This window comes from Chrysemys picta, chromosome 14 (genome assembly GCF_011386835.1).
Source record: "Chrysemys picta bellii isolate R12L10 chromosome 14, ASM1138683v2, whole genome shotgun sequence".
In the NCBI taxonomy this organism is placed as follows: Eukaryota; Metazoa; Chordata; order Testudines; family Emydidae; genus Chrysemys; species Chrysemys picta.
In genome coordinates this window covers 43166766-43192369 of record NC_088804.1, presented here as the reverse complement: position 1 = coordinate 43192369, position 25604 = coordinate 43166766, and the positions used below count along the sequence as shown (strand labels likewise).

Below are 25604 nucleotides of genomic sequence, written 5' to 3'. Positions count from 1 at the left end.
TGTCAGGTCTAAGGGCTTTCTTTATCAAGGAACTTTTTAAATTAAATTTGATTATGTAAATCAAAGTATATTTTGCTACTGATTTATTCAGTCCACCTGAGGGCGGGAGCAAGAGCTCACCCTTTCTTCCTCCAGACCTATTTACTTCCCACTTTTGTCTGTCTTCACCCTGTTGGAGACAGGACCCAAAAAGGGTCTCTATTGTTTATCACCCTTACAGAACTTTGAGCATAAGTAATTTGTAACCATCCACTGCTAAAATTAAATGGATCAGATGTTTTTCTGCATAACATGTCCATACATGCAGATGGTGGCCCACATATTAATTTCCTCAACTATTGATTCCTTCACCAATTCATCTGTACTTGAAATGTGAAGTCAATTTGGGAAGTTATTGGATTACCAAATTATTCAAGACAGTCCAAGATAACCTTCAATCCACTCAAAGGCGTTTCCAAAAGACTTGCCTTTTCAGCTGAGGGCAAGAGTTCATCCACCACTTGGGTGCTTATGACACCAGAGAGCTGTCATTTCTTTGTGTCTCAATCATACTAGTCACACAGTACTGTACCACATTTCACTGAGGAGATGTTCTGCTTTTGACATTGTGTGCTGGTGTGAAGTTTATTAAACTGAAGAAGGCTTTACCTCTCTTGGTATTTCTCTTTTGCTCCCTTCCAGTTAATCCCATCATTGCTTTCTTTTATCAAATTACATATGATATACATATAAACACATTAAATACAAAAAAGTACATTAACATTACAGTTCTGACTTAAACTCAAAGGCAAAGAAAGTAAAATTAAGGCTGTCACTCCAGCCTCGCCTAATATGGGATGCAGTAGCTACAATATACACAGGAAATTAAGCAAAGGAAAGAACAGGCAAAAATAAAAATGGACATAAGCATAAACTCAGAGGAAATTTTTAAAATACATTTCTCTGAAACCCCATTAAATATTCTTTTCTATATCTTGCACCACTGCTGACCAGACTTCACCTTGTGCATGAGATCTGCAGAGACATATTCCAATTCAGCTCATGATGACAGAAGCAAATGTCATATCACAAACACTGGACAGTGGTATCTCTGACTGATTGAAAAAGGAGACTGATTATTAGTGAGACAGACAGCTTTTGTTTATTCAAAAATACCAGTACTTTGGAAACCAGCAATGATGGAAAAATAACAGCTTCTTATCAAGCCTTTTCATAATACGTCCTTTAAAACTAATATATAATGTGACTATGATCTAGAAATTAATGGATCCGTAGTACACACTGACATGATATTTCATAATGACTCTGAGCAATGATCAAATGATTTTAACCATTATTATCTCATGCCAGTAAGTAGCATACATCTATTAATGCACAGTTTACTGAGATTAAACATTTTAACAGTTTTTAAAGCAGGTACTATTGTCACAACCCAGACAGGAGAGTTCCAAAGCTCCTCTATGGTGTCTCAGAAGCAATATCTATCCCAGAGCACTAAGATACACAGTAGCTGCTTTTCAAAGTCAAATAAATTGCACCTCCTTGTGCATTGTATATTATGATACAGACTTTAATTAAATGATCTCTTACTACTACTTTTTCCACAGGACTCCTGCCTCATTGAGTACACAGGATGGATGGTGCTCTGGGAATGAGTCAGAGTTGTGCAGTGAATAAGGCTGCTCTTTGAGGAATTTCCAACAAAAAAGGTTACCCTTAACCACTAATTTCACTGAGTTGATGTTTCAACACAACATGCTGCACAGGCCATGAAAGCTGCCAAGAATACATCAGCAGTAAAGCCTTTATTCAGCATTGAAATATTTATATTTTTTGCTCTAATAAAGGTTCCAGCTAAATAAAACTGTGATAAATTTCAGAATTCCTTATACACTTCCTACATATTTAGGCCCCATATTTAGAGTAGTGGAAGGAACAAAAACAAAGGTGATAACTGTGAGGAGAACTACCACCTGAAGAATCCATTAAAATTCAGAGATTTTTTTATGAAAAATGAAAGTAGTTGGTTTTATTTAGTGCTCGTGTAACCCACATGCTTTATGCTGCAGCATTTGGTTTAAAAATCAAAAGGAAGAGCAGCAGTGGGGAGAGACATAGGGCTTGTCTACATGGGGAAATTAGTGCACAGTAAATTAGGGTGTGTTTTATTAATTTAGATGGACTATATGGGTACAAAGAGTCTAAGATATTAACATAACCCAGTCACTGTCCAACATTAAACAGTTTTAAACAAGGTTCAGGTTTGGTATACAGAGTTCTCAGCCTGCTTAGTATCATGACAAACATACCATTAAATGTCTTTCTAACCCTTTATTAAAAATACAGAAAAGGAAGGGGAAATGAGGGAGGTTAAAGCATTCAAAATGTAAAGCATTAAATAAGGCTTTCATTTTAACCATATCGCATGTTCTCTTTCCCTTTAGCTGGAGACAATCTTTTAGAAAGAACAAAACATGTCTGATAGTCTCTTGGGTGATATTAAAGATGGTAACTGGCCTTTTGGGGAAAAGAGAAGTTAGTTATGATGGGCTGGAGCTGTCATTCTTAAAGTCTGATCCTTCCTGTTTCCTAGAAAGCAAAAAAAGACAAACACACATATGAGGGGAAAGCAGAGAACAGTAAAGATAGAAAATGCAGCTTGTCTCTGGTGTTGTCTTTCACTTGCAGCCTCAGTGCTGGAAAAATGCAAGCCCAGCACATGGTCTTATCAGCCACTCTGAGACCTGGCAATCTTGTACTAGCATTGGGCTGTTATGGACATTGCATGTAACTGCCTCTTTCTTGTCACAGGCTTAGAGCAGTGTTTCAAAAATATACAATCTTGGCTGACTAAGTCAGACTCTTATTAGACAGAAGGAAAATGACGATAGGAAGGAAAAGAAATAAGGTGGGGAGGGAAAAGGCCACATGGGGGTACAACAAAGTCTCATATCCCAGATGGTAATAAGGATTAAACTGAAGCCAGCAGAGGTGGCAGTATCATCTGGATCCCCCTCTCTGAAGGTCTGGGATCCCAGGAGATGATGGGGTAGCCATGATGCTGAAGCTTACTCCAGTAGCTAAGTTTTCTCCACAAAGGCTCTTTCTTTAAGGACGCATAAGGGGAATGGTATTTGGAATAGCCCATGCCATCATTATTTTGTCCACCAATTAGGTCTAATTTCTGACACCAATTTTGGTTCATCGATTCCTGGTTCTACACTTCTCTTGTTTATCAAAGCACAATCTTAACACAGTCGTTAAGTTACATCAGCAGACCTTTTGTTTGGACTAATTAAGTCCGTCTCGCTTTTGCACCTGTGATGCTGAGCCAGCAAGGGTTAAGCAACCGACAGGCTGATTGACATGAAAACAACCCTTAAGGACACATTAGAGTACAAAAATGGGAAAGACAGCGATTTCTTGTGGGTAATTAACAAAGCCGGATCTTCATTTCTCTTTGAAATTTGTCACTCCACATAGTAAAACTACCTGTGAACCATTTGAATGGTTAATTGCCTTATGCTAATTAATGCAACTAGTTACCAGCATATGCCTAGAAAACAAAGATCAGCTTCAAAGCAACAATGTACATTACCTGTTCTTCATCCAAGGAAGGCCTGCTATGATCATTTGCTGCCAAGAGGCTTATCCACTAAGCTTCAGACTATAAAGGAAGTTTCAGGCCTGATTCTTTCTATCTCAAATCTGCTTAAATTTTGACAGGGGAAGTCTAAGGCCATAAGACTGAGGTCTCCAGGTCTACTCTGGTTGACATCTGCAATTCTTGTGCAGCGTTTGTTCACATTCTTCCATATGGACTGCCTATTGAACTATAACCTTTACATTGATTCCAGAAGGATTTTTACAAATCAGCAACCTCACCATCTCTCATTGAAACTGTCCTAAGAACTTTATTCATATCTGTATGTATAATGATCTTTAGCCATAGTAACTCTTTTCTATTTTTTATTAATAAATCTTAGATTTAGTTAATAAGCAGTGGTTGTAAGTATGTTTTTGGGTACGATCTGAAATATTCATTGACCTGGAAGGCAATGTGTCCAATGATTGGTAGAACTTTATATATGGTGAATAAGATTATTTAGTAACCTTCACTATTTTAGCCTTGGCTGTCTGGGTGGGAACCAAAGGCTGGATTGCTTAAAGGGAACTGTATTTTGGCTTCTTGGTAACGAGTAAGGTATTACAGAAGCTGTTTAATTACTGGCTTGGTGAAATCTAATTATAAAATAAACCACCAGTTTTGGGGATAGTCTGCCCTAGGCTTTGCAGTTTGCCCTGATTGAGCATTCTCAGTGCAGCTCCTCCAGCGACCACAGTCACAGCCAGGGGTGTGCACAAAGAAAGGCAAGCAAGGGCCCAGGCCGCCCCAATAATCAGTGGGGCACAGAGCGCCTCAGGCCCCGGGGCCATAGCAGGGAGAGCGAGCTCCTCAGGTCCTGGGGCCACAGTGGGAGCTGACACCTCCTCCAGCCCCAGGGCCGCAGCAGGGGCACAGAACATGCCCCTCCAAAGGCAGTTAAATTGAAGTTCCTGCACATGCCCCTGGTCACAGCACCTTTTCCCATCAACATCTGTGATAGGCTATTGTGACATCTTATGAATTTACATTCACTTTTTTACAGCTAAGCTCAATTAATGTAATTAGCAGGCTGAATTACCACAACAGGTGAGTACACTTCCAAAGTGCATTAACATACTTAATGAACAATAAGAGTTTCTACATGAGAAGTCAGTGAGGAATAGCTAGTATGCACCAGCTACTGCGGGTTTTTTCCGCCCCATGAAAACAAGCCCATAAATTTTAGTCTGAATACTTGGTTTTTGCATACAGGGAGAGAACCGGGCAAGACAATATGTATTTTCATATGGCTAAATGTAAACAAGGAACAAATTGCGACAGCCATACTTCCAAGATAGGAAACTCTATTCTGGAAAGCAGTGCTCTGAAAAAGATTTGGGGGTCACGGTGGATAATCGATATACGATACGATATACTGGCACTTGAAAAGGTTCAGAAAAGGTCAACTAAAATCATTAGGGGTTTGGAACGGGCCCCATATGAGGAGAGATTAAAGAGGCTAGGACTCTTCAGCTTGGAAAAGAGGAGACTAAGGGGGGATATGATAGAGGTATATAAAATCATGAGTGATGTGGAGAAAGTGGATAAGGAAAAAAGTTATTTACTTATTCCCATAATACAAGAACTAGGGGGTCACCAAATGAAACTAATAGGCAGCAGGTTTAAAACAAATAAAAGGAGGTTCTTCTTCACGCAGCGCACAGTCAACTTGTGGAACTCCTTACTTGAGGAGGTTGTGAAGGCTAGGACTATAACAGCGTTTAAAAGAGAACTGGATAAATTCATGGTGGTTAAATCCATTAATGGCTATTAGCCAGGATGGGTAAGGAATGGTGTCTCTAGCCTCTGTTTGTCAGAGGATGGAGATGGATGGCAGGAGAGAGATCACTTGATCATTGCCTGTTAGGTCCACTCCCTCTGGGGCACCTGGCATTGACCACTGTCAGTAGACAGGATACTGGGCTAGATGGACCTTTGGTCTGACCTGGTACGGCCGTTCTTATGTTTAATCAGGTGACCATGAGCTCCCTGTGTAATGCTGTGGCCAAAAGGCCTAATGTGATCCTTTGATCCATAAACAGGGGAATCTCAAGTTGGTGTAAAGAGGTTATTTTACCTCTGTATTTGGCACTGGTGTCACGGCTGCTGGAATACTGTGTCCGGTTCTGGTGCCCACAATTCAAGAAGGATGTTGTTAAATTGGAGAGGTTTAAAAAAAATAATCACAAGAATTATTAAAAGATTAGAAAACCTGCCTTATAGTGATAGACTCAAAGAGCTCAATTTATTTAGCTTCACAAAGAGAAGGTTAAGGGGTAATTGATTACAGTCTATAAGCACCTCCATGGGGAAGAAACATTTAATAATGGGTTCTTCAATCTAGCAGAGAAAGGTAAAACATGACCCAATGGCTTGAAGTTGAAATTAGACAAAACTGGAAGTAAGGCGTAATTTTTTAACATTGAGGGTAAGTAACCATTAGAACAATTTACCAAAGGTCATGGTGGAGTCGCCATCACTGACAATTTTTAAATCAAGATTGCATGTTTTTTTTCTAGAAGATATGCTCTAGAAGTTTGGGGGGAGGGATAGCTCAGTGGTTTGAGCATTTGGCCTGCTAAACCCAGGGTTGTGAGTTCAATCCTTGAGGGGGCCACTTGGGGATCTAGGGCAAAATCAGTACTTGGTCCTGCTAGTGAAGGCAGGGGGCTGGACTCAATGATCTTTCAAGGTCCCTTCCAATTCTAGGAGATGGGATATCTCCATTAATTTCATTTCTAAAAAATGTTATTTTGGGGAAGTTTTCTGGCTTGTGTTATACAAGAAATCAGATTAGATTATCACAATGGTCTCTTCTGGCCTTGAACTCTATAGAGTTGGACTCCAAGGCCAAAAGGCTATGAATCTATGAACTCAGCTAGAAGGGGCCAACAACATTCAGAAGTAGGTTGTGTCAATTACTAGACATGCTTGGTGGCGGATTCTGAAGCTATATAGGGCAAACAGTGGTGCAGGTTCCACATATTCTGAGAGCTGAGGTAATCAGAGCTGTGGGTTAAAAGACAGCTCTGTGGACTTGGTGGCTAGTTGCCACAGGACCAAGAGAGGAGTCTGCTGTGACTGCTGGGTCCCAATATGTGTATCACTTTAGATACAGGCTACAGATTTCCTATCTCACCAGAAACTGAACAGACCAATCAACTATTGACCCAAGGACTGGAATCCTGTTACTGAAAGGCAATGGCTCTCAACCTTTCCAGATTACTGTACCCCTTTCAGGAGTCTTATTTGTCTTGCACACCCCAAGTTTCACCTCACTTAAAAACTACTTGCTTACAAAATGAGACATAAAAATACAAGTGTCACAGCACACTAGTACTGAAAACTTGCTTACTTTCCCATTTTGTGTGTCTCATTTTTATCTGTTTGAAATTTTAAAACTAGGCAAATATCTAGATGAGTTGATGTAGAATCATAGATTATTAGGGTTGGAAGGGACCTCAGGAGATCATCTAGTCCAACCCCCTGCTCAAAGCAGGATCAATCCCCAACTAAATCCCCAAATGGCCCCCTCAAGGAACTCACAACCCTGGGTTTAGCAGGCCAGCGCTCAAACCACTGAGCTATCCCTCCCCCAAGGGGAGCTGCAGATCCAGCACTTGGGGTGGGAGCAGCATGCGGAGCCCCCTGGCTGCCCCTATGCATAGGAGCTGGAGGGGGGACATGCCGATGCTTCTGGGAGCCAAAGCACATGCGGAGTGGGCAAGCCCCTGACCCCACTCTCTGGCAGGAGCTTAAGGGCTGGATTAAAAGGACTGATGGGCTGGATGCGGCCCCTGGGCTGTAGTTTGCCCACCCCTGGCTTAGAAGGCTCTACAGTATTTGGAAAAGTATTGAGATGCTGCTATTCTTAAACATACAGTACATATTATGGCCAAACTACAGAGACTGAGAAATCATCTCTGAAAAGAGGCCATAGGGAAATGTGTTTGTGTAGAAGTGTAAAAGCTATGTTGAAACCTTGCATTGAAATATCTATCAGAAACACCAGTACATTTACTACCTAATCACACGTGCTTAAAAGTTATGAATAAGTATTCCAAATACCATTGACAGTGTTTTGGTATGGATTAAATCTTTGTTTACTAAGAAAACATTTCTCTTTGAAGCTGCCTGGGAACTGTTATTAATACCTGGATTCAGGGTTTTTCATACAGTAACCCTGAGATTTAGCCCTGTGTAATGTTTTCTGCAAAGTCCCCAAAAACAAAACTCTGGTCTGGGCTTCATCGAAGAGTTATTGCGAGGTGCGAGATAAAGGGGAGTGTAATAACAGATTATACATGATATTGCCTCAGCATTACCCTAACCATACACTACAAAGCCTACATCTCTCGTCTGTCTCCTTATTCTCCTTGAAGCCTGTGCTGTTCCTACAGCCTCTACTGTTCCCATTTTAACCCTTGCTCTTTCCACACCATCTCCATTCTAATCATTTATGAAAGATTACTTCTTCAGTGACTGTAAAGAAAGTCACTTAAAAGGATATAAGTGCACCACACCAAACCTGACCCCTTCTTTCTGTATATCATATGAAAAGTGTACTGTCTCTGTCTGAGATTTTAAACTCCTTGGGACAGGTACCACGTCCTTCCCTGTTTGTTCAGTGCAGACCACATCGTCAGCACTCTGGAAATAATAAATATAGTAAAGCCACCAAACTTAAGAAGCCATAGTTTTACGCAATCTAACAATGCCCCACCCCCACCTTTCATGAGAGGTACTAGAGCTCCTTTCTGAGCAACCTGGGCTCATCCCTGATATAATTCCAATACTTGTTTCTTCAAATCATGTAGAGTCTAAAGGATGATGACATAGGAGAACAGGACTAAAGAGATTTTTATGCCACACACCATGTACACTCTCAGCTTGATGAAAAGGACTCAAAACATTTTATTTCATTCCTTCAAAACAGAATAATTTTTGAAAGTCCATGTCAAATGTACCAATACCTCAGCCAAAAACCTAAACCACAAAGAGAAACTGTTTCCCCCCCATGATGTCTGAGATGTGTGCAGCTTTCTACAACGTACCTGCGGGTGAAGGCCTTGCTGATGTGACTCCATTAGCTCTCCTATGCTGTGGTACAGCAGAGCAAACAGACATCCCATTATCTCATGGCACTTTCTAGTTTGCGGGAAACCAGTAAAGTGCAATTTCAAGATACAGAACGTAGCATTCATTAGAGAGAGCTAGTTAAAGGCTGCTAATGGGCTGCTTTGGCTACCTCTTCCTGCAGAGTTATTAGGAGGAGGTCCATACGCCAAACCACATCCAGCTCAAATGAAATGTTACATTATATGCAAAATATAGTCTACTGGATTTTAGCATTAACAAACCCCTTGGCACTGGATTTGGAGTGTGTGAAAATATCAGAATTCATAGGACAATGACAATTGTGACAATTTATCTAAAAAGGAAATTAGAATATTTTTAAAATGGTGACCTAAAAACATCTCTCAGAAAAGCAGCTTCCTATTAAACTAAACTTGCTCAATATGTAATTTTTCCTTTTAATTTTCATAAATGGATCACTTTGAAATGTATTCCCTCTAACAAAGACTATATATTAAAAAGTTATATCATATCTTCAAGTCTTAATTAATGTCAAGAACTTTATTTTGCTTCCAAGAAACTTATTAGAAAGCTGTTATTAAGGTAATTTAATTTTTAGCGGGAGCAACATTTGTTTTCCATTTAAAAAATAGGTGGTTCTGAAATCCCGGCCTGTCAACATCGTTTAAAACATTCCCATTCCATGCCCCAATGTAATAAATTAAATCAACGTTTTAATTGTGCCCATGCTTTGTGGTTCCTGGCAGTACAAAAAGATCTTCTGTGAACGCACGTCCCAAAAAGTCCTACTGAGTGATTAATTACTGGTCTGGAAGATATAAATATGCCTTTCAGTAAAGATGGTATGGACTGCTGGAAGCTTTGGCCTTATACGTCTCTGTAGCACTCTTTTACTTACCAGACATCATTTTAATTCAAACAAGATTCCAACCCTGGTATTCACTGACAGTACAACCAGCCTTCTCAGCCCATCTAGTATATCAAATATTAATATAAAGGTTATGTATTTGAAACTAAAAGGAATATCAGGCAGGCTCAACTATTAGTTTCTTCAGAATTCTCAAATTGTCTTGCCCATCCTTAAGACAGACATACAACACAATAGAATAGTAATTTGCACATGTATAGGACAATAGTGCTCCTTTTGGATGCAATAATAGTTCTGTTTTTATTAACATCTGGCAAAGAAATACTCAGTCTCTTGGTCCAGTCATGACTGCAGCATCATGTATTCATTTCAACATTATTTCTCCACCTTTTCACTTCACAGGCCACAGCTGTGTCCCTAAACCTTGATTCACAGCCAAAGCCAATTTGGAACTAATCTGGTGACGTTTGTAATATGTTCTAAGCCTTTAGTATGTCCAGTACACTGAAAAGGAAGATGTCTATCTCCCACAGTGACTGCGTCCTTGCCAAAACAAATAGCCCCCCAATTAATTGACATTGCTAGGGTTAAAATAGGAGTATTTCCTTCACTAGAGACAGAAGGGAGTAATTCAATGAAATAAATGGTCATCAAAACTAGTGCTGAGTGAACTGAATGGCTCCAGAAACTGGTAATGCAACAGAGAACATTTCACTCATTTAAGTCCTGCCCATATTGATAGTGATTGCTATTCAGTAGCCCAATGTAAAATGAGTTGATGGATCCTGCTCTAGTTCCCAATAAGACACATATCTTTATCACAAAAGCCATCACAGCTGCTCAGAGAGACTAAACTTCGTTCTCGACCCTACAAAAATTCCTCCCCGAGTTAAAGTACACTACCAGGGTGTGATAGCAGGAGGAAGTTTGCACTGCCACTGACCGTGCTATACATGTTTTGGGGTTGGAAGACTGACATGATTCTCACAGAGCACCAAAAATTCAGTGGAAAAAGTATATTTTATCAAATGATGTTAGCATTGTGATTTCTCATTAAAAATAAATACCTTTCATTGTATATATTTTTTCATTGCGACCATGGGAAAACCACAAATTAAACATACATAAGAAGGTAGCCAACCTCCAACTAAGAAAGTCTTTTCAAAAACAAAAAGGAAGTAAACCTTTGACGAAATAATTGCCTCCGCTGTTTTTTTTTTCCCCCTTTTTTGCTATTGCTTCAGAAACATTCTCTTCCTTTCTCGTCCCTTTAGCAAGGTGTCCTGCTGTTGTGCAGATGAAAGGTCCAGTCTCTTTAAAATTTCATGCGGGGCGCTTCCTCATAATCTCTCAGCTTTAAAGGCCCATGGCAAACACAATATAACACTTGATGGAAAAGAGATAAAAATGTATGCAAGGAACTGTGTATGTTCTTTATAAAATGTATACATATTCCAGGACGTGATGGTGATATCCATTTTTAAACTGCAGAGCCATATAATGAATTGCATTTATCATACACCTTTATCTTCTTCCCATACACTTTGACCACTAGTCCAGCTTCACCAAGACAACCTGTAACTTTTCAAACCTTTAAGTTTCATACAGTTGTCATTTAAATACAAAATAAAGATTAAATTATCCTGTCCCCCCCAACAACAAAAACAAAAATTCCTTCTTCCTTTGGAAAACGGTGCCCGGAGCCAGCGCCCAGGGCTGGGGATCGGCAGCTGGGGCCCATTCCTGCTGCCGCCAAGGTCAGGAGTCAGTGCCAGCAGCTGCCACCGGGGTTGGTGCCAGCAGCTGCCGTCGGAGCTGGGGGGGTCGGTGCTCAGGGCCAGCAGCTACCGCCGGGGTCGGGGGCTGGCACTGTGTGGCCAGAGACAGGGGTTGGAGCCTGAACTGAAGCCTCATGGCCAAAGGCCAGGGTCGCATGGTCAGCGCTGGGGGTCAGCGCTTTAAACCCAGCAGCCAGAGCTGGGTGTTGGCGCCTGAAGTCCCATGGCTGGAGTGCTGGTCCATGCAGCCAGGCTCCCTAAGTCCCGCCACTGGAGCCCACCTCGCAACCACCCCAGGGCTGAAGCCTGGTGGCGGGAAGTGGTGGGGAGAAGGGGGCATAAGCTCACCATGCCCCTGCAGCATTGTGCCCCACCTGTCTCCAGGGATCGTGCAGGTAGGATGACCAGATAGCAAGTGTGAAAAATCAGGATGGGGGTGGGGGATAATAGGACCCCATATAAAAAAAAGCCCCAAATATCGGGACATCTGGTCACCCTACATGACTGCACATCCAGGAGGAACAGGGAGGGAGGGGGAAGGTGCCAATGCCTTTTCTCCCCCGCCCTCCCCCCCCCCCCCCAAACACACACCACAACTCAGGAAACTGTCATGGCCGCAGGGTCACTCCGTCCCAGGCCCAGCCTCCACTCCACCCCTTCTGCCGAGCCCCCATCCCGCCCCGCCTCTTTCCGCCCCGCTCCACTCCAGACCCCGCCCCCACTCCACCCTTCCCCAAGTCCCCTTCCCATCTCTGCCCTGCCTCTTCCCGCCCCCGCTCCTCCCCCTCCCCCCAGCGCCTCCTGCATGCTGCTGAACAGCTGATCCACAGCATGCGGGAGGCATGGCAAGGGAAAGGGAGGAGCTGATCGGCCGGGCTGCCGTGGGTGCTGAGTACCCTCTATTTTTTTTCCTTGGGTGCTCCAGCCCTGGAGCACCAACGGAGTCGGCACCTATGATACCCACCAGCTTCAATGATGTTTCACCCAACCCACAACAATATTATGCTAGCAAATAAGGGACATTATGGTAAAGAGAAAATTACTTTTGTATGACTTACAGCATGGAGTTTAATCAGGGGCTCTTGAAGTCAGTGACATCTTTGGACAAGATGTTGCAGGAGGGATTAGCTCAGGATCAGTGACAGGAGTGCCTTGATTTAAATTTATGCAGCGTTGTCTTCAAAAGCAAATTCCCCACAGATAGGGTGACCACCTCAAAATGCAAAAATGGGACCAATGCAGGAGCTCCACAACCCTCCGTGACTCCACCCCCTGCTCCACCTCTTCCCCCAGAAACCCCACCCCTGGCCAGGTCAGAAGCCTGTGCCAGGCAGTAGTAAGAACCGTCTGGAGAACTTGGCCACTATGAGGAGCCCTGGACCCTCAACCTGCCCTGGGCGGTGGGGACATGGGCCAGGGGCTGCTCTTGGGCACCTTGGCCACACCGCCCAAGGCAGATGGAGAGTCCAGGGCTCCCCACAGCAGCCCGGGCTCCCTGGGTGGCTCTTATCAGGGCCTGTCTCTGACTTCTGGTCTGACCAGGGGCAGGGCCTCTGGGGGAATAGGAGGAGCAGGGGATGGGGCCTTGTGGTGAGGCTGGGCTTAGGCCCACCTCAAACTCGCCTCGCCTCCCCCCCCCCCCCCACCCCGGGAAGAGATTGGCGCTGCCGCTGAGCCTCAGGCAGGCATGGAGCAGCACCACAGGGAATCCAGGACAAATGCTGTCCCAGAGACATTCAGCCCAGGACTGGGACCTGAAATGTAGGACTGTCCCGCCCAATTAGGGACAGGTTGTCACCCTACCCAGAGATCAGGACACACCAACTCAAAGCTGCACCAGATGCTGCCAGAACAATAGATGCAAAAACTGAAAACATATTTCCACTGCTACAGTAATCAACACCCTCCACAACACACCTTTCAAGATCCATGAGTCCTACACATGCCTATCACAGTATGTGGTGTACCTCATCCAGTGCACAAAATGCCCCAACAACAACTATGTGGGTGAAACCAGACAATCATTACGCTCTCAAGTGAACCGACACATAAATATGATAAAAGACAAACACACCCTATCTCTGGTTAGTGAACATTTTTCACAAAGTGATCCCTCTATATCTAACCTCTCAGTCCTCATCCTCAAAGGAAATCTGCACAACAAAAAGATGAGCCTGTGCCCTTATATTCATAACTCTTCTAGATACTAAAATTCATGGAGTGAATAGAGACACTGGATTTATGGTTTAGTCCAACAATCTACATACCGCCCATTTAACCTCCATCCCCAGCTTTTTTTCCCCTTTCCCCCCTATGACTGGAGAGGTGTTAGCAGACCACTTCACTTTGAATAGTCCCTTGAAATATGTGTTAACTACTTATGCTAAACAATCTGTTCCACCTGTATTTAGTTGCGACACTAAGTACCTTTTCCAGACCTGAGGAAGAGCTCTGTGTAAGCTCGAAAGCTTGTCTCACACCAACAAAAGTTGGTCCAATAAAAAGATATTACCTCACCCACGTTGTCTCTCTTGATTGAAACAAAACTTTTGTGCTCTCTTTCCTGCATTATGAATACTTCATTATAATGAGCATGTTGCATTAATAAATCTTTTGTATAGCAGCGCATGAACAGTTTACATTGTTCCATCTAAAGAAAATTCTGGGACCCTGCACAGGGGAAGGCTAGTGCAGTAAACGGCCCACATTTCAAGTGGGGAAGGCAGGGTGGAGTCAAGATTCACTACAGGTAGGAATCTGAACCCTCTTCTTCCTCCATGCCAGATTCCTACTCTTGTCTGACACAGGACTGCCTTGGGTATGTCTACACTCCAGTTAAACACCGATGGCTGGCCCGTGTTAGCTGACTCAGCCTTGTGGGACTTAGGCTACTGGGCTGTTTAACTTCATGGCAGATATTCGGGCTTGGGCTGATGCCCAGCCTCTGGGTCCATCACCCCAGCAGGATCTGAGAGCCCAAGCTCCAGGCTGAGCCCGAGCATTGACATTGGAATAAAACAGCCCTGTAGCTGGAGTCTCGCAAGCCCAAGTCAGTTGACATGGGCCAGCCACAGGTTTAACTGCAGTGCAGACAGACCCCTAGTAGCCTCACCCAAACTATAGAAACATAGAATCGTAGCACTGAAAGGGACCTCAAGAGGTCTCTAGTCCAGTCCCCGGCCTCATGGCAGGACTAAGTATTATCTAGACCATCCCTGACAGGTGTTTGTCTAACCTGCTCTTAAAAATCTCCAATGATGGAGATTCCACAACCTCCCTAGGCAATTTATTCCAGTGCTCAACCACCCTGACAGATAGGAAGTTTTTCCTAATGTCCAACTTAAATGGCCCTGGCTGCAATTTAAGCCCATTGCTTCTTGTCCTATCCTCAGGGGTAAAAGAGAACAATTTTTCTCCCTCCTCCTTGTAACAAACTTTTATGTACTTGAAAACTTATCATGTCCCCCCTCAGTCTCTCTCTTCTCCAGACTAAACAAACCCAATTTTTTCAACCTTCCCTCATACGTCATGCCTTACTGAAGTCAAGATATACCATATCTACCACTTTCCCCTATCCACAAGGCTTGTTACCCTGTCAAAGAACACTATTAGGTTGGTTTGACACGATTTGTTCTTGACACATCCATGCTGACTGTTACTTAGAACCTTATGGAAATTAGCCAGTCCCCAGATGACATCCACCTGGGATCTGACCAGTCTCCTAAGGGCTAAATACATTAACTTAGCCCTTCTTCAAAGTTTCTCCTACATGTCTGTCTCAGCTGCTATTAACACTTATAGCTTTGGGCTCTTATGAAAGATACCGTAAAAGAAAGATAAAACATTGGTCTGATTCTCACGTAGAAACAACAGTCAGCATTATAACTGAATGTATTTGTAAGTACTAGAAAAACTGCTATTCATTCCAAACTCTCCTTTAAGCAAATTAGAAGAATAAAGTGTGTTCTCTTTGAAAAGATCATATACACAAGGTATGTAACTTGGCATCCCACCAGGAAGATAAGGCTTCACTCTAGATGAAATATTCAGTTACATTTCTAGAAATTAGAGTGGAGGGATTTAGGGTTAGTCTTTTAGCTTATTCATGCATAATGAACCCATAGATTAATCCTGTTGCTTAATATGACAGTATTATTCATTAGACAAGTCATCATGGTCAGAGGCAGAAAATTATTACAAGGACAAATTAAAGTTCCAAATTCCAATGGACTAGAGTAGTCTGATTCCATTCATGACCAAGATTGGTCTTTGCCATTTTTAATCCACCCAGAATCCTTTTTTATTCTGCTTGAGCTTTTGGTTCTTTCTGTATGCTTCATTCATGGTTGTTTTTTAAACAGAGAAGGGGGAGAAGTGTTTGGGTGCTGCTTTATTTTTCTCTTGTTTTATTTTTCATCTGGATCTCATTTTTGGAGTGGGAATGGTGGGACCATATTTCCTTCAGCATAATTGTAAAATCATAGAAATATGGGGCTGGAAGAGACCTTGAGAGGTCATCTAGTCCAGCCCATTGCACTGAGGCAGGACCAAATATACACATCCCTAGACCGTCCCTGACAGGTGTTTGTTTAACCTTTCTTAAAAACCTCCAGTGATGGGAATTCCACAACCTACCCTTAAAGCCTATTCCAGTGTTTAACTATCATTATAGTTTAAAGTTTTTCCTAATATCTAACTTCAATCTCCCTTGCTGCAGATTAAGCCCATTACATCTTATCCTACCTTCAGTGGACATGGAGAACAATTGATCACTCTCCTCTTTATAACAGCCTTTAACACAGGGGTTCTCAAACTGGGGGGTCAGGACCCTTCAGGGGGTCACGGGATTATTACATGTTAGGTCACGAGCTGTCAGCATCCACCCCACACCCTGCTTTGCCTCCAGCATTTACAATGGTGTTAAATATATTTAAAAGTGTTTTTAATTTATATGGGGGGGGGGGGGGAGTCGCACTCAGAGGCTTGTTATGTGAAAGGGGTCACCAGTACAAAAGTTTGAGAACCGCTGCTTTAACATATTAGAAGACTATTATCAGGTCCCCCTCAGTCTTCTCTTCTCAAGGCTAAACATGCTCAGTATTTTAACTTTTCCTCTTAGGGCAGGTTTTCTAAAACTTATATCGTTTTTGTTGCTCTTCTCTGGATTCCCTCCAACTGGTCCACATCTTCCTTAAAAGTGGCACCCAGAACTGGACACAATACTCCAGCTGAGGCCTCACCAATGCCAAGTAGAGCAAGACAATTACCTTTACAGTTGTGCAATTGATTTTTCCTTCCTAAGTGCAGTACTTTGTACCTATTTTTACTGAATTTCATCTCTTGACTTCAGACCAATTTTCCAATTTGTCAAGGTCATTCTGAATTCTAATCCTGTCCTCCATAGTGCTAGCAACACCCCCTCCCCAGCTTGGTGTTACCCGCAAATTTTATAAGCATACTCTCCACTCTATTATCATTAATGACCTCTCTTTGGACTATTACCGTGTTGTGGAGAGGCTTGTGTGTCCCGATGACCCTTAGAACTATGTCGTCTGGAGTCTTGTACTCCTGGTAGGGTCACCCTTGGCGAACTGTTCTGAGGTGAGGTTCCAGACGAAGCACAGTCCAAAATTCTCAAGACCCCAACAGCGGAAAAGGCGTATTCAAGGACTTGCCAGTTCTCTGCAGCTGTGAAGGCGGATGAGGGCTGCAGCAGGACGTAGACCTCTAGTTAACTCGGACTCCACTGCCACCGGGACCAGGGCTCCTTCCTGCCAAGTTTTGTGACGTTCCCGCCTGCGCACCGGCCTTTACCAATGGTATTAATATCTCCCCACTAATAAAGTCCTGCAGCGATAGAGGAGTGGTGGTGATAGGAGCAGTAATCTCTAGGAATCCGTAGTCACAAATCTGCATGCAGGTGGCAGCCATGTGTTGGGTCATCTTGTGCTTGGACTTATGAGACAGAACCGCAATTTCGGCAGCTGCAGCCACGATTAAGCAGTCCTTTTCATGATCCCCTCTGCTACCTGTAAAGCATACATTGGACTCCTCAGCCATCTTAAGTCTCATCAATGACTTTTCCCCCGGCAGACATCATCCCTGTATCAGAGGACAGCTGATGACAACGACAATCAATGAAAATGCCGACTAGTACTGGAACCAAGGCTGACCCCTGCAGGACTCCACTAGATATGTCCCCTCGGTTTGGCAGCAAACCATTGATAACTACTCTTTGAGTACAGTCTTTCAAGCAGTTTTGCGCCCACCTAATAGTAATTTCATATAGACCACATTTCCTTAGTTTTCTTATGAGAATGTCAAGCGGGATTATGTCAAAAGCCTTCCTAAAATCAAGATACATCATGTCTACAGCGTTCCTGCATCCACTAGGATAATAACCCTGTCAAAGAAGGAAATTAGGTTGATTTTGCATGATTTGTTCTTTGTAATGTCAGGATTCCTCATTGAGGTAGCGGATCCATTTCTTTGTCAACCCTCTGAGATTAGTAGGCCCAGCTCAGTTTCAGTGCTTTCTACAGAAGAATATTGTACCACTACCATTCTCTTGATAGGTTTATAGAATATTACAACCATCTTTTGTTCTCCAGCTGTCAATATGATGGAACCTAAATGGCCCCTCCTTTTACACCCTTCTTAGAGATCATCTGTATACCAGAACACTGAGGGTGGAAACCACACTCCAAGTCTGCTCTATTGTGACAGGGAGAATTTTTTCACTCTGATGCTGTGGCAGAGACAGAAAGCTTTCTTTTCCTCCACTATGGTTGTATTGGCAAATTCCTGACCAGCAGAACTGTTCCAGGTGGTAGACAGCTTGGTGAATCTAAACAGCCTCCACTCAGAAGCAGAGTTGGTGTTTCTTGCTGCAGAGAGTTTTTTATTTGTACCCAGACAAGGTGGGTCAAATTTGTATTGGACTTGCTGCCTCGGTGGTGACAGGTATATGCCTGGAAAGGGACAAATGCTAAATCTTCTCTGGTTGATTATCTGCACCCAGTCTCACTGGATGACTATCTGCCTCTAATGACAACCAGAAGTCAAGTGTCCATGCAGATTCTTTGATAATGCTGACTGCAATTTTTGTTTGTTTGTTTGTTTGTACACTATGGATGGGTAAATAGAACTGCTCTTGAATGGTTCCATTCTTTCTTAAGTCTCAGAGAGTAGTACTGGGCAACTCTTCATCAGCTTCAAAGACCATGTCATAAAGTTCTCCAGGGATCTAGTCTGTCACCCTATCTGTTTAGTGTATATATGGAACTAAGGGGAGGAGACATTGAGATAATTTAGTCTGTGTTACCATTGCTATGAGGGTGATACACTGCTCGTCTCTCATTAATACACCTCAATTATGCAAGGTCTTAACTTTTCCAGGGCATCATTGACATCGGGATGAGGATGTGTGATGGGGTGGCTGCCCCTCACTGGCAAAAAAGGGGTTAAAAGCAGCCCTAGGGAGGCAGCCAATCGGAGGAGGGCTGAAGGGAGCAGCCAATCAGGGCTAGGTAGACCCATATAAAAAGGGAGCTGCAAGACAGATGGAGGCAGTTCTCTGCTGGGAGACCAGGGAAGGACTGTGTCCCAGAAGGGCCAAGAGAACTGCCAGCACCCTGGACAGAGCAGTGCTGAAAACAGGGGCTGAGGGAGCCAGACACAGCTCCTGGCTGGCGGCTGGCGGTTTGCAGACTGAAGCCCTGATACCAGGGTAAAGAAGGTGCCGGGGCCACACGGGAAGTGGCTAGACTGTGGACTTCAGTTTGCCACAGAAGGGAAGTGGCTGAACAGCCGACTCTAGGTGCCTGGAATGGGGGAGCACAGTGTGTGGCAGCCGGAGGGCTGTGTCACTGAAGAGGATGCTGCGGTCCTTGGAGAGACATGGGTCAAAGAACGGGAATCACGGTGGCAATGCACCACCCAAAGGGGGTGCACTCAACTGCAGAGTTAATTCCCAAGACAGGCTGAGGAGGCGCCAGAGTGGTAAGCAAACCCCATTACAGGGTGATTTGGCTGAAGCTCAGTCCCGATAAGATGGAGGTAATGAATCTAGAAGATATAGGAAGGATCTTGTCTACCCCGATTACTGAAGGTATTTTTATGCAAGAGATCCATAATATAAAGTCTCCTTTGAATCCCAAATGCTTCTGGATTCTCATGTGGTATCCATGTAAGGACATTTTTCATCAATGACCAGGAAAATGACTGCAATTATTTCTCTTGAAAGTAGTTTCCCCCCCGCACAGAGTTATCTAGACCTTTGTGACTTCCAGAAGTGGGTCCTTAAGAGAAACTTAAATGTGAACAGGACTGGGGCCTTACAGATGACCTCATGGAAGTCGTACCATGCATTATGGGTATGACAGATAATGTAATGTTGAATGTGAGTTCTCCACTGTTTAGATTAGTCAATTTATATATGTTACTTTTTTAATATCGTTAAGACCCCATAGAGACTGAGACTGGTGCTTGTATTAATTAAAAATAAATTATACAGAAATCTCTGCTGTGCAGGGCAAAATTAAAACTTAAATTAAGAAGGCCTCTTGTGTTCAGATCGTAAAATTAGCTAAGGAAGTTCTAGTATAATACACAGAGATGAATAAACTCAATTAAGATAAAATTAGACATGCTCATGATTCAAACTCTTCCCATCCCTGAAAGCAAACCAGTACTAAGAAGCACTTACGCAGGCCCTCTGGGTCAGAAGGGCAGAAGCTGAGGGGTCTCTACCTACACTGATAACATGTATCCTCTTCAGGCATCCCACTCTCATTAGAATGTCTCCTTTTTAGACAGCTGACCAAATGGTCTGAAGTCTTCTCCAGTCACACACAGTAACCCCTCCACTTGGGACCCACTGTAAAATTTACAAGACTCCAATGCTCTGGGACAATTTATACCCCTGCGTGCACTGTGGGATTGTAAAACCCTGAGCACATGAGATTCTTCTCTTCCTTCCCATGAGAACAACTAATTTGTGTTACAAATGTCGGATGTTGAGATCTCGGATCTCTTTGTCCAAGAAAGACACACCATTCTGATGGAAGTTTGCCAGAGACTCCTTTTTTCTTGGCTAGCACATTACTTAATCCACTAAACTCTAACAGACTTGGAGTCAAGAAAGGTTTTCTTCAAAGTTCCAAACTTGGTAGAGATTACACAATTTCCTGAAACTTTCAGTTGCCTTGAGACGTAAACACAACTGCCTTCTATTCTTAGATGTGAAACCTAAAAGAAGTTAGAACTTCACTACCACTTAATTTAAGACAAATTCATATATCACTTTACGATTGGGGGAAAAAAAAAAAAAACAATTGATACTATGGCAATAGATGCATTAGAAATAGGCGAAGTAAATAAGAATGGCAGCCATGGTTTACACAGAACAACTTACCAGTTTGCGCAAATGACGATTAAAAAACCAGGAGGGATACATTTTCAAAGTGGTGTGCCTACATATATAAAAAATGCAAGTGTGTTTCTAATGGCCATATAATTGCACTTATATAAGCATTCATTTTCAAGAAGTGGTACATAAAAGCAAAGGAACTACAATATACCTATATGACTAAACAGAAGCATGTTGCAAGCCACAGTAGAATGGTCATCTATTTAAGAATGCGACTGAATTTTCAGCATAATTAATTATACAATTTTATATCCTAATTTAGTTTTCACATTTGCCTATGTATTTATGATTTATTCTAAAGCACAGTACTTGTGGTACTTTAATCTACATTTCCTACAAATCACATAATTGAGGGGCAGATTAGATTTTTAAATAAATCTGGAACAATTTTTATAATATTTAGAAAGATTTGAAAGAATAGGTTCAATAGGACATAAAGGCCAAAGGCTAGTTTTGTTACTTTTTCCAGTGGAACAAATGTTTTAGAGAGATGAGTGATGTAGGGGGTAAAATAATATTTTCATATAAATAACATTTCTGCTTCTGGAAATTAGATATTCGCCTGTTACTGATTTTAATTTCAGTTACATAGGCCAATATAAATTGAATCAAATCAAACACCATTTACATACATTATATAAATAAACATGAAACCAGAAGGCAACATGAAGAGTTATCTAGAAAGCAGATATCACTAACTTAAAAATACCCACAAAACATCTCTATAAGCTTTTTGGAAATATGACATTTTACCTTACTAGGGCCAATCAGCTAACTGTGCAATTGTGCAAACAAAATGTACATGTTTGCCACAGGAAATTTCTACTAGCATTTAAATTATTACAAAAAATATCCATTATCTGAACAAACAATTGCACCTTAGCACACTCTGGGAAATTAATTTGTTGAAAATTCACCCCCAGTATAAAAGTGTTCTATTGTCTCCCAAAGTTAATCAAGCAAAGGGTAACTTAGAAGAGTAGTACAAGGCCATACTTTAATCTTTAAAGAAGAGTCACATTTTTCTCAGCACACTATTCTACAAGTACACAGAGAATTTTGTGCCGCTACACATAAAATTAAGTGCATATGAAGATTGAGCCAAATTCTGCTCTCATTTAAAATTGTTCAACACAAGTGTAAAAGCAGAATTTGTCCCAACATATAGGGCCAAAACTTCAGCTGGTGTAAATCAGCATCCCTCTCTACTGACTTTAATGGAACTATGCCAATTTACACTAACTGGGGATCTGAAAGCACTTGTGGAGGTAATATCCTAGTGATCAGTTATGGAGCCATGTGATAAATTAACTTATCATGAGCCTTTGACTACCTAACCTGCCCTCAGCTCTAAATAGCTCATTTAAAATAAGTGAAGTAATCAGCTATCCAAAGAAAAAAAAAAATTTTTAAATGCAGAATTTCCTCCAAGAATCAACCCAACCCAAGATGCAGGAAGGCCAAGATTTCATACTGGGCAGTGACAGTTCTTCTGTAAATAAGAGTACCATGGCTTTAGCGCATGTGTTCATGTGACCCCGCACTGGCACAGAAATCTGAGATGATCAGCTTTCAGAAGGGACGCAGGCACCTGCTTCCAACCCTGGAAGGGCCCAAGATAATGAGTTAAAAAGCCTTTTATATACTGAAAAGCTATGTTAGGGCATAGTTAGAGGTTTTTATGGTTCCTCTGAGCTCTGGACAGTTGGGTTCATGGTAAATAAAGCACTTGGCTTTACAGGGGGGAGGATACAAAAAATAGCTCCAAAACTTTCTAAAATATTTGAAAAATAGTTTTTTTTCTGTAACATGTGGCACTTGCAGAACATATCATGATATGCTGCAGTATGACATTTTTATTGGCACTTGTTTGGAATGAGCAACATAACTCCCTCAAGAGAGCCTATCCCAAACTCATGTTGACAAGACGTTATATAAACACCACACCTTCACATAATCTAGGTTTTATACCTCCACCCACGCTGCTTCAAGCACAGGAACAGCAAAAACCCCTCTTCCCAGACCATCAAGCAGCTTCCTCCTTAGCACAGATTCTTCCCACTACCTATGTAAATTTAGGTTGGACATTAGGAAAAACTTCCTAACTCTTAAGGTGGTTAAACACTGGAATAAATTGCCCAGGGAGGTTGTGGAGTCTCCATCATTGGAGGTTAAGAGCAGGTTAGACAAACACCTGTCAGGGATGGTCTAAATAATACTTAGTCCTGCCATGAGTGCAGGGGTCTGAACTAGATGACCTGTCATGGTCCCTTCCTGTCCTATAGGGTAAGTGACCTGTGTTTTGGATTAGTTAGGCACAAAAATTGTGCCCAGTCAGGCCAGAATACATGTCATTTCCCAGACAGACTGGGATGCTGGAAGCATCACAATTATTCAGTGAATTAGTATAATGTATATTCTTGCTTGGACTTCTTATAAATATGCCTTTTTCTGAGTCCTTGAGTTCCTGTTTTATCAGTCATGCTTTATAATCCTATTCTCATTCCAAACAAACAATAATTTGAAACATGTTTACTTTCAAAACTTTTACCCTCCCAAAAATAGTGTTCAAAAAAGTGTACAATGATGAATATTGATACAGTGTAATTGCTGCTAGTTTCATCACAAATAAATCATTTCTAATCTGAATAAAAAAAAAGATCAAAAGTAATATCAATCGTGCTGGCCAGGGAGCGAAAGGACATTCCCAGACATTAACTGCTTTCCAAATAGGAAAAACATATTAAATATCTCTCTTATAACAAGATGTTTTCCTCATGTTTCCTTTGGGGGAAATCTGTTTAGTGCATTCCTCTCCATGCTAGGCTTTGGCACTATAAGCCAGGTTTGTCATTCTTCCATCTGCAAAGGGCTGGCTGCTGGGAGGCTGCCAGGTTTACTGTGATATCACTCACTGAACCAAGACTAAGCATGTTAAGCACAGGGCAAGAATAAGTAACAAAAGTAAATATATGGAGTTTATACAGTAAACTCACTAATGTACATAATATGTATATAAAGGAATATTTAATCTTCCAACAGGTAAATGTTTGCACAATTATTCACTTTGGGGGAAAAACATTGAAAAAGAGAAACATTTTAGCATGAGAAATGTATAGGATTAGAACTAAACTTCTGGGTGCTCTACAATTTCTACGGTTTAAATTTCTTTCCATACCACTAAGGCCATCTGTATCTGCAATTATGAGTAAAACAATAAGGTTTTAAAATAAATCTTTCCTAAAGCTGCAAATTGTTATGGTGCTTAAAAGAAAACATTCTGAATGACTTGTTTGTTTCTGGGCAGAGATATCTCATGAGCAATAGATGTGGGTGGCCAAATACATTTAAATGCCAGTGTTGTGCATAGGCTTTCTATGGAGAGGTATATTAGTGCACAATAATGCAACTCACATTTTATGACTACAGAAAGTCCCTGTGTTACTGCTATGATATCTTTCTCACATCTTTTTTACTATGCCTATATCACCAGGTCTATGCCACTGATTATGTCTGTAGCAGTCAATTTTTCCATATAAACATCCTCTTCGTATCAAGCTTTTACCACCTACACTGTTCCACTTCACTTCTTTTTAGCATTACTAACTACTTCAATGAGACAACTGCTACTAAAAACCATGATACTGTAGCAATCATTTGGTTCTGTGCACACATTTTAATTTCATGCCCTACAGGGGGGAATCACTATCAGCCTTAAACAAAAATTGAGTCTTTAATGTTTTGTTGTTTTTACACATTTTATCTTCAACAGTGTATTTACTTCTTTTAAAAATTCTGCAATTGGAGCTACCACTTGGCTTGCGTTGAACATATATAAGGAACATTCAACCTCAAAATCTGAAACACACAAATAATTCCATGACAGTAACAATACAAAGAAGATGAAATTGTCGAATGATTTCCTCTTATCCACATCTAGTTGTCATCATAGCACAGTTGGAGCTAACATGTTGTGCAACCTTACAGCAATCTCTGGAAGGGAGAATCACTACTTGAGATCACAGAACTAGATGGTTTTTATCACAGCCTGTAATTTACATCCTTACAGGAATGGGGGTAGAAGGAAGAGAAAAGCAATGAAGCAGTGAAACTAAGAAAATATAATCATGGTTAGCCTCAAACCTGGTATATGAATTTTGTTTTCCTTTTACACAGGCATTTTCATGTTGGCAAAAGCAACTGGTGAAATGTTGGTCTTTTTTTGTTTCCCCTGTGTACACATTAAGAGCTAAAAACCATGAGTCAGTGGAAGTGAGCTGCCCTAGGCACAGAAGTTACAGTAGCACAGCACTATTAAATCCAGCAATTAGAATCTATTATTAGGACCTAGAGAAGGGAAAAAATGATGACCAATGGTGTATGGTGACCATCCAAAAAAAGCCAGCAAACCATTAAAAACATTCCTTCTGTCTGAGACCTTTTCTATAAATAAATTCCTTTTTTAAAATTTATTTAACATGTTTAAAAGAAGTATCAAGGACAAATTAAAGTTTTCTTCCAATAAAGGCATTTTTTGAATTATATTTACAGCCCAGACTTTTCTGCCCTCTGGTGGGGAAAAATACTGAATGACAACAGGACAATACTAAAGGTTTAATTATATAAATAGCATATGTCACAGACTAACCCTATCTTCTTTTTAGTGAACCTAATACTTTGCTTATGTACCACACTTATATCATGGTACAGTGTAAGAATAGGCATTTATTAAAATGCTTGACTTTTTACAGGCCATTTGCATTGCAGTATATAAGCAGCTGTTTA

At 41.6% G+C, this 25604-nt stretch overlaps 1 long non-coding RNA gene across 2 annotated transcripts in view; it reads right to left on the bottom strand.

The window, feature by feature from the left end:
• The window catches only part of LOC112059016 (uncharacterized), a 75601-nt gene that overhangs the window by 4061 nt on the left and 45936 nt on the right, over window positions 1–25604 (bottom strand). The window contains exon 5 of one of the 2 annotated variants that reach the window (XR_010592686.1): window positions 595–2589. The exons of the other annotated variant lie outside the window; for it this stretch is intronic. This is a non-coding gene — a long non-coding RNA (uncharacterized LOC112059016). Of the gene's footprint in view, window positions 1–594; window positions 2590–25604 lie in introns of those variants that run through there. 2 annotated transcript variants of the gene reach the window in all.